This window comes from Prinia subflava, chromosome 11, assembly GCF_021018805.1.
Source record: "Prinia subflava isolate CZ2003 ecotype Zambia chromosome 11, Cam_Psub_1.2, whole genome shotgun sequence".
In the NCBI taxonomy this organism is placed as follows: domain Eukaryota; kingdom Metazoa; phylum Chordata; class Aves; order Passeriformes; family Cisticolidae; genus Prinia; species Prinia subflava.
Genome location: NC_086257.1, coordinates 22,913,984 through 22,924,225, shown reverse-complemented (window position 1 = coordinate 22,924,225; position 10,242 = coordinate 22,913,984).

The window sequence follows — 10,242 nt, the reverse complement described above, 5'->3', positions numbered from 1 at the left end:
TTTGAAGAAGCTGCTTAGCAAATCTTAGAGCTACCTCAATTAAAGTTCAGTGTCTGCTGTTCCTCCTTGGGGCCCTTCCTCCTCCTGTATCTCCAGCCCCATCTGTGCCTCCTCTCAAACCCGTGTGTTTGATGAAGGACCCGTGTCCAAAGCAAAGCCTCACCTCCATTTGCTCTCATCAAATCCCACAGTGGGAAGGATGAGGCAGGGCAGTGCTGTGGAACCACGGCCCTGCAAACGCTGCTAAATGGTGGCAAATGTTCTGTGGAAGGCTGCAGTCACCAGGCTCACTGTGCCTCTGCACTCATTTTTTAGCAGTGGGACTGGAGGTGGTTCAGCAATCAGGTGTTCTATTAAGACAAATGTGCACAGAAACAATTTTTAAATTACCGGTGCTCAGGAAACCTGAGGCTTTTCGGAGCTAAAAAGAGGGATTGTCCAGGGACGAGATGCATTTGTGTACTCAGGCTGATCAGGAAGAAGGATACAACTGCTAGAAAAAGGCAGAGATAAAAGCAAACAAACCCAAAGAGTCACTTTATTCAGGATCTTCCTTATAAACAGTGCTAGGTACATTTTTATAGCTGTTATGAGAAACGCTGCATTACTGGACAGCAAAGACACAGCACAGCTGCACTTTTTGTTGTTGCTAACCATCCTTTTGTACCAAAAAAGCTCAGTCTTCATCTGTTCTTTGTTTTCTGAAAGCAGGTAAAGGAAATGCCGGAAATTTCACTCAGGAAAACATTTTCCATTCTCTAACCATGTAAGCTTTGTCCCCAAACACACACAGAGATTGGTAAATCACATCCACTGCTTATGAGAGGCACAATATATCCCCCACGTTGCACTCAGTAGATCAACACTGCAGTGATTGTTTTATTAACATTAAAATCAAATTATTAATGAACAATATCAGCAGCTTCTTTATGTTAATAATGATTAATTGCACTTCTATTTTGGAAAACGGCCGACCTCCAGCAATGGATGGGAATAACATTTGGTGCTGGCATCTCTCCTGCAAAGCTTACAAATAATTTGGTAGAGCAGCTAATTATCTGACAAAGCCAATCAGTCACTAATCTCTTAGGAGATTCCAGGAGACCATCCTTTTATAGAAGTCAATCATTATTAATTTTTTTTTTTGCTGTTTTTCACTGGACAGACTCTCTGATGTCACCACTCAAAATCAGGAGCTCTCCTCAGTCTCTGCATGATTCAATCCATTGGAGCTGCACTGTTTTTTTATTAAAATCAAACATTTCTTAGTTCTGAAGTTCTTAAAAGGGAAGTGTGTGCAGAAATTCATCCCAAAAATAAAATATATTATATGGAAATGTTTTTTTCATAGGAATTTAATGCTTAGCACATAGTCAAGTGGGTTTCAGCTCCAACACCAGAAATTGTTTGGATTCTATGATACACAAAGATATTCAAAATAAGAATTATTAAACACTCATCACAGAATTGGTCCATAAAATAGTGGAGAAAACTTCACAAAAGCTGCTCCTATTCTCAGAAGAACACTTCCATATTAATTTTCCTTCCAAAATAGGTCACTCTTTGTTATTAAATAACTATTGCTTGCTTGATTTCTTTTTTTAGAGGAAAACTACAAGGCTGACATGAAACTTGGGAGGTATTTTTGACTGGAATGTGCTTTTAAATGAGACCTACTTCTTCTCCTTCTATTTCTTTTCTATTTCTTGCACCAGTTCCTCTTGTTGAACTTTCAAATTCTGGAGGAGATTATGCCCTCATTTATTCCCTCTTGCTCTGGGTTGCTTACAGAACCTCATTTTCCCCACTCTTCATTCCCATCACTTTTTCAAAAGGAGGTGGGATGAAAGGGGTGTATTTATGGAACCCTTTGTGATTTATTATATATTTTTTAAAACGTGTGGAATACTGGATCAGACCCATAGGTGCACACCTGCAGGCAAATTGAGGAGCAGGGCAAGGAAAAGAGGGCTGGAAAGTGAACAACTGCAAGATTTTACAACATCTCGAGGACAGGGGCTGTTTTTTACCCAATAAAGATGCAAGAAATGACCAAAGCACTGAATTAATTGAAATGAAACATAAAGAATTCACCGATTTTATATGTGAATACATCAAAAGAGGCTTGGATGGAGGTTATCCAGGCTGGGGGTGCACTCCCAGCGAGCTGCAGATCCCAAATTTCAGCTCTTCCAGTGCCCATGGGCACCGTGACCCACTGATAACATCCCTTTGTTTCTGTCCCCACCAGCTGCAGCCCACAGATGCCGTCCCTGCTCCATCAGGGTGTTTGGAGATGGGGAATTCATTCCCAAAGTCAGTTTGTCCCTGTCCTGCACCCCAGAGCCCGAAACGTCCCTGCAAAGATGGTACCCATGGAAACCACGGAGCTGCAGAGCTCTGCAGCCCACATTTCTGACAAAGTGCTGGCAAAGCCTTTCCCATATCTCTTTGAAAAGTACCAATTATGGTATCTCCTGCACTTCAGCTGGCAATAAAACACCTGATTGTGGAAGTTTTTGGGAAATGTCTACGCGCAGCCGTTGCCACTCGGTGTTTTTGGCCTCATAAACCCTGTTACTGTTCACTTTGCTTTGCCTAACTTCAGGCCAGTTAATTTTCCTTTACATTAACGTGCCTGAGCAGGAGCACACAATCCCCAAAGGGGGGATGCAGTGCTTGCCCTCCTCATTTGCTTCCCCAGAGGAGCTGTGGGCTCTTTAGATACCCAACACAGCTGTAAATCTCCCAGGCTGCCTGGGAGAGGTGGGCTGCAGCAGGGATGCAACCCAAAATTCCTCCTAAATGCACTGGGATTGAGCCATGAGGGAGAATCCTTGCAAAGAACTCGTGTTTGGAAAGGGGAAGCTCGGCCACATTCCCTGCCTGTGTCAGGAGGCTGGAATTAGATGATTTTTAAAGTCCCTTCCAACCCAAACCACTCCATGATTTCTTGGTGTGCTCTTTACCAGAGTCCTCCAGGATCTGTATGAATTCCAAGTGTTGTCAAGTCACCTTTATAAATAGGGGACATATCAAGATATGAACTTTTTCTTGTACCTCAGCCATGCAGAGGATGATTGCAGAGCATCCATATGGTTCCTCTTCTGTGCTTGGTACAACTACACCTGGCACCAAAAAAACATTTATTGGATGTAGTATCCCAGAATTATATGGCCCCTGAGGCAGCAGAGCTGGTGTTTCTGCCAGGGTAACTTATGTTACAGCTAAATAATGTTACAGCCCAAAGTTCATTGTGCTACAGGAAGTGTGGGAAAAGGTTTAAAGGGATCTTTGCTTTCCCAAAGGATCTATGTTTCTTCACCTTCCATCCTTGCAGTCTAAAAATGTTATCTCTATTACCTCGACAATCTTTTTTTAAGGCTTTGCCGGTAATTTCTGTGTGCTTGTAGGTTTTGGTGGCTTCTCTCCTCTTTGCTGTCTTTTATGTGTGCATGAAAAATGAATAAAAGCTGCGCAATAAAAGATATTTCATTAATAAAAGCTTTTCAGATCTTTATTAACCACTAGTGTCATTAGTCAGGGAGAAGAGAAAATTCCTCACAGTCAGAATTCCCAAGCTGCTGATTCTCTGAAACAGCAAAAAAGGGTAAAAAAATGTAGCAATAATATAAAAGAAAAAAAAAAAAAGTGGAAAATTCCAAGCTGCTTTCTGCCTTCACTGCTTCATGATTGTGTTACTTACATTTACCTGGCTGCAAATGTAAAACAAGAGGATTTGAAGCAGAGGTGCTGGTGCCTGGCCCACAGTGGAGCCATTTCCAGCACACAGATTGCAGTTATTGCCAGCACGCCCTGCCCTCCCCTCAGAGTTTGTGTTTTTGTGACTAACCACGCACTAAAGAGCTTCACACAAATGCTTCATTAAGGAACTTTTGATTAGTCATGAACGCTCTACAGCCACCAAGGGATTTGCTGGATATTAAAAACTGTTCCTGTTCCACCTCACCATGAAAAAGATTGACATATTTAATAGGAACAGTCATGTCTTTCCTACAGACATTGTTTTGGAATCTGGAATCCAATATCACACTAAGAAATATGTCTTAATTTCCTAATTAATTTCCTTAATTTCCACTTTTTCATCCTCATTATCTACCTAAACATGATATTTGTTTCTCAAACACAGGGACCCATCTCTTCACCTGTGAGCCCTGCACCAAACTCTATTTCTGGGCAATTCCTGAAGCCCTGTTGATGCTGTGCAGCAAAATGTTCTCATAAACACTTTGCAACTGCCCTGCAAAGTCATTTTTCTCTTCACAGGAGCTCTTCTAGGGTGCAGAGGAATTCCTAAAGATATTGTGTTCTTTAAAGGAAGAGAGATCCCAAAGGCTGGATGCTCCATGAGCTAAAGAAAATGGCTTTTATGAGCTGGTTAAAATGGCAAATTTAACTACAGCTAATCAAACACAGGCACAAATGGCCATGGTATTTTGGGGATAATAATTCTGAAGAATATGAGCTCCAAGTTGTCAAAGGTTTGGACTTGGACTTCAACCTCTGGCACAGGATTTGATTTTAGATGGACTGAGAGCCTTATGATGATCCTTGTCGTGATGGTTGAAGTCTTAAGTGAAGAGTCGTAGGAAAAATACTGTGAGGAAAATATTCTGGTGCTCCAAAAGTGAGGATTATATTGAGGTTCCACAGGATGAAGAGAAGCGTTTTTTAACAAATTATTCTGAATGCTTCAGACAATCCTACTTTGTAGACACTGATTAAAGGACAGTAAGGAAAGAATCCAAATATTTGATTTCTCTTGGTAGTTTCCTTTACTGGGGGACTTCAGACATCTCTGATGGTGCTCCCTGACCTTTTGTACCCAACAAAGGGAAGGACAAAAAAACCAATGTCGTGCTGTTCTTCAATGGAACTGCTGGAGTTGAACACACACATTGGAGACACCCCATTCCTGCCCAAACACGAGCTGATTTCTCATTAACTGGGATCATTTTATGAGGTTCTCACACATTGGAGACGCCCCATTCCTGCCCAAACAGGAGCTGATTTCTCATTAACTGGGATCATTTTCTCAGGGTCAGTGGAGACACTCCTTACTCATGAACTTGAGACAAAGGAAGGCCCGTGGTGTTTGCAATAAACTTTGCTTTTTGCCTGAAGAGGAAGCAGCCAGCATTACATCTGCAGCAGGAGCAGCCACAGCCTCTATCCTATTGATTTTCCATGCTGCTGCAGATGGGGAATATTGCCTGCTCCTGCCCAGCTGGAGGTGTTCGGTGAATTTCCAAGATTTAAATATTTATTGCTCTTTCAGTAATTTCTCTAAGTTTTTCCCTGAGTTTTTTCAACTTGTCTGATCTCCGCCTATGGGGAGGAAAACTTTTAAAGCTGCCAAAAGCCAAAGTATTTTTAGAGAGGGCATCATGTATTGATTATTGCCAAATCTCCGTGGACTGAGACACTATGTTATTGTCAGCATTTTTATTGCTGCCACTGCTTTTTCTTTTTTTCCCTTTAATGGTTACAAGTGAGTCTAATATATTTTAGGCCAAACTCTTCTAGCAGCTAGAAGCCACTGAGAACTTTTCATAAGAACCACATCCAGCTTCAAGAGGCAGAAAAATGAATATATTTGCTGTGTTTCTGTTTCTATCAGCCATTGCAGAGAAGAAGAAATGCTATTTCTGTTTGTTTTGACAAGCAAAGAGAATAATCTCGTTCCTCTCTTGATCTCGCTATCCCTTCACAGATTACAGTTATCTCATATGTAATGTAAAAATCTTATAGGCATTGAAATGCGTGAAGGGGAGACAGGAACAGAACTCTCAGGGTGTGTGGAAACAGGAATTTGTCAGGGGAACTGGGCCCAGGAAACACAGGGGTAATTTGTGAACGATGAAGAACCTGCCCATCTTGAATATGTTACAGAGAGTTCAGTTTGATGCACAACTGAAAGGCAAAACCTTCCTGGTTCTGCTCCTCTCTCTCTGCAGCTTGGACAATATTGACCCTCTCAAAACCAGCCCTGCACAGAGCATGGGGACAAAAGGGACATCAGGACCTGGGCTCACATTCATCATCCCTTGGGGAGGGGTTGAGGGAGCTGGGAAGGGTCTGGAGCCCCAGGAGGGGCTGAGGGAGCTGGGAAGGGTCTGGAGCCCCAGGAGGGGCTGAGGGAGCTGGGAAGGGTCTGGAGCCCCAGGAGGGGCTGAGGGAGCTGGGAAGGGTCTGGAGCCCCAGGAGGGGCTGAGGGAGCTGGAAAGGGGCTCAGCCTGGAGAAAAGGAGGCTCAGGGGGCCCTTGTGGCTCTGCACAGCTCCTGACAGGAGGGGACAGCCGGGGGGATTTGGGATCTGCTGCCAGGAACAGGGACAGGAGGAGAGGGAACGGCCTCAGGCTGGGCCAGGGGAGGCTCAGGATGGACATCAGCAGGAATTTCCCCATGGAAAGGTTTGTTAAACATTGGAACTCTGTCCAGGGAGCTTTGGAGTGCCCATCCCTGGAGGTGTCCAAGGAAGGGCTGGAGGTGGGAATCAGGCACAGCTTGGACTCCATGGTCTCTGAGGGCTTTTCCACCCTTATTGATTCTGTTATTTTGTGATCTTCGTGGCCGGCAAAATTTTATTTCTGCGTTTGTCTTCACGAAACAGCCTTTTATCTCTCCTGCCTTAGTTTATTCACAAAAAGGAAATTCATATCAGAAATGTTCTCCTTTTTTTCCTGCCATAATTTGGCACAGACCCTGACATTAAGCAGACCTTTTTTTTTTAGATCCTGATAGCACATTTCTGTTCCCAAACGGACCCAGATAACCAAGGCCACTGCTGATGAGTGGCTTATCTGTGGTGTTTCTGTCAGAGAAAGTGCAGTGCAACACAGGTCAAGCAAGCCAGGGTCTGTATGAGAAAAAGGGAAAATTAATTGCAAAGCCCAGCTTACAACATCCCCGATAGTGAACTCGCTCAGCTCTGCTCTCCCTGATGCTGAAATGCAGGAGGCTGGGGCTGAGCCTGCTGTGTTCCAGCTGTGTGCACAGCATTCCTCCCCGCAGGAATAAACGGGATTTTTATTCCTTCCACCCCTCCCTCTGGGGGGTTTCAGTGGGGCTGGTGTGACAGATCAGAGCCTCAGCACGCCCAGATCTCCTGGACGTGCCATTCCTGTGCCTCAGTGTCCCCTGTGGAACACCCTGGGGCAGAGGGAGGGCGCCCAGGGAGCCCCTGGGAGAGGAGCAGGAATGCTGCAGCTGCTTCCCAGGGCACAGGGAGGGAGCAGGAACCGCTCCAGGAATGAGGGGTGAGGGCAACAGAGCCCCACTTGAAAGGGCTCAGGGAAAACTCACAACTGCTCAGGTTACTGGGTCAGTGGTGACGGGGAGGAGAGCAGCTCCCCTGCCCCACGCAGAGGCAAATCCTTGGAAAACGGGGTGGGAATCACCCAGGTACACACATCACCAGCACTGGAAAACATTTCCTCTCCTCTTCTCTGCTGTTTCCTATTGCTGAGGTAAGGGGAAGCATGGAATGAGAGCTGGAGCTGTGCAGACTCCAAGGATTTTAGAGCCCATTTGCTGACCTGCTCTGGAGCACCTTTCCAACCCCTCTGCCATGTCCAGACCTGGCACTGCCATCGTGCTCATCCCTGCAAATTACCCCGATTATTTTAACAGATTTGATTTATCAGATTATTTTAACCAACTCCTGGGCAAAATCAGATTACTCTGTGGAATAGATTATTATTATACCAGATTATTTTAACCAACTTCTGGGAAAATCTAAGCCCTTCCATAAATTTTGCACACCCAGAGTGCAGTTACAGAGCCAATACCACGGAGCAAATTGGGAGAGTCCTCACCAAACTCTGCCTAAAGCACAACACAGGCCAGCAGGACAATTCTGAATTTATTCAGCAGAGTTCTCCTTTCTGCATTTCTCACACACAAACTTTGTACAAATAACATTATTTTCATGTTTGTTTTGGGTTTTTTTTTTGCCTCTGCTCATTATTCCCAGTGGCTTTTTTTAGTGTTATTTCACCATTTCTCACAAGTTTCTCTGTGCTGTAATTATGCCAGTCTGCTTTCCAAATATACAATTTTTTTTGGTACTGAAATAGAAAGGTTGGGACTGCACGAAGAAAGGGGGAATAATTTTCACAGAATTATTTCGGTGACTTCAGGGACTGCACGCAGTGTTTTTACAGCTTCCCATAGATTTTCCTTCTCCCTCCACTCGCACATGTTTGGAAATCACTCAGGCAACACGACATCCTGAATATCCCAGCCTAGGAAAAGCAACTGCTGTGCCTACAGGAGCGGATATTTTACATGAGACAAGTGGTTATTGTCAACGGGACTGGGAATAACCTCCCCGAACCTTTCCAGGCTGGCTGCAGCTCTGTGTATGCAACAGCAGCAGTGATGGAGTGGTTGCAATATTTCTCCAGCAGCAGACATCAGCAGGTTTTACCAGGCTCACAGGGAGTGTTCCCACTGCTCATTGCACTGGGGAAGTTCTGCCTCCAACAGCTCAGGCCAGATCAGGCTTTCCAAAAGCCCTGATTCTTGAATTTTATATTTTAATGCTTTTTGACTGGTGGGTGTGAAGGGGTTTTTTTGACAGATTTTTATCGCAAGCAAACAAAGAGGCAAAATATTTCCCAGAGACTGCTCAAATGTCCATAATTTTATATCATTTTGGCGTTGAAATGTGCAAACAACAAGATTAGGCAACATGAGAAATGCCATATAAGATAAAACCCCCAAGAACTAAGTTCCTGATAGTCTGAGCAGACTTTGGGGCTGGTGATATTTAAAGCTATGAACTCCAGCTCTCTTAAGATAACCAAGAGAAATCCACTGCAGCTGTCTGCGCCAAGGTGGAGATTCTGGGATATCTCCTTCAAAATCTCTGTTCATCAGTATGGGAGGCCAGCTCTCCTGCCTCAGCTCAGAACTCTCCCTCCAGCAAGGTTAGAGAGTGGCATTATAATTTCATTACAAGGCATAGGATGAGCCCAGCATTCCTGATCTGTGCAGGGCTGTTTGGAACTGAAGGCACCAGGAGGTGCCTCCAATTAAACCGTGGCAAATTGCACAGCCCAGTTAAGATCCTGAGTCAGAACTTTGTGCAGCCAAGGGCTCCAGCTCGAGCCCAGCCTTTCCCAGTAAAGCACTTATTTCTGTGGGTAGCTCCCAGCTGGTTTTAAGAGGGTTTTGCTGCTGAGATATTTGTTGAAATTAAAACCAGAAGAGTTTAGCAAAGGCCACCCAGTTCTGGCAGAGGCACCGGCGCTCACTTTCGCTGCTGTCTCTGCACGCCCTGGGGCAGGGATGAGATTCTGCTCCCTGCCAGCACAGCACCTCTGCCTCTCTGAGCCCTCATCTGCTGGCCAGGGGACAGGCCTGTCACTGTGCCAGCCTGGGGAGGAGGTGTTTGTGCCAGAGGAATTCCGTGTACGTGACCCGGGCACGGCGTTTCTGCCATTCCCTTCCACTTCCCGCTCACCGCCGTCCCAGGATAACTCTGTCATCACCCCTCGGAGCACAGTGGGGACAGAAATCAGATCTCCGGCTCCTTTTCCTTCCAGGCACCTGCTGGAAGCAGGATTAGAAGGATAACAAGCTAAGCCTTCCCCTGCCAGGTCTGCAAGAGGAGCTTGCAGGCCAAATATCCCACCCACACACGATCCAGGATTGCAGCGATCCTGCTGATGGCAACTTACCCACATGCATGAGATAAAAAAATGAATAAATGATTAGACAAAACTTCATATTCTGAAGTCTTAGCCCAGCAGGTGATCTCCACAGGCTCCCCAGCTGGCAGTGTCCCCCTGTTTGTGAGATGGGGAGAGGTTTGAAACCTCACCATGGGGTTTGTGGCCATTCACCACTCCTGGCATGAATCCTCAGGAGGAGGATGGAGCTGCTGAGGCCTCTCTGGTTTGTGAGACCCTTCTGCAGCATCTCATAATACATCATTGATATCAGAATGCTTTGGGTTGGAAGGGGCTTTAAAGTTCATCTCATTCCACCCCTGCCATGGGCACCTCCCACTGTCCCAGGCTGCTCCAAGCCCCTTCCAGCCTGGCCTTGGACACTTCCAGGGATGTGGCATGAAGGATTTGATGTGTCCCTAAAAGCAGAGGATTCACCCTTTCTAGTAAGAAACTGCTCCAAAATAAATGAAACCAATGAGTAATAAAAGGCAAATCTCAAGAGTGTTAAATCCAGATTATCCACACCAGATGAGGACTGAAG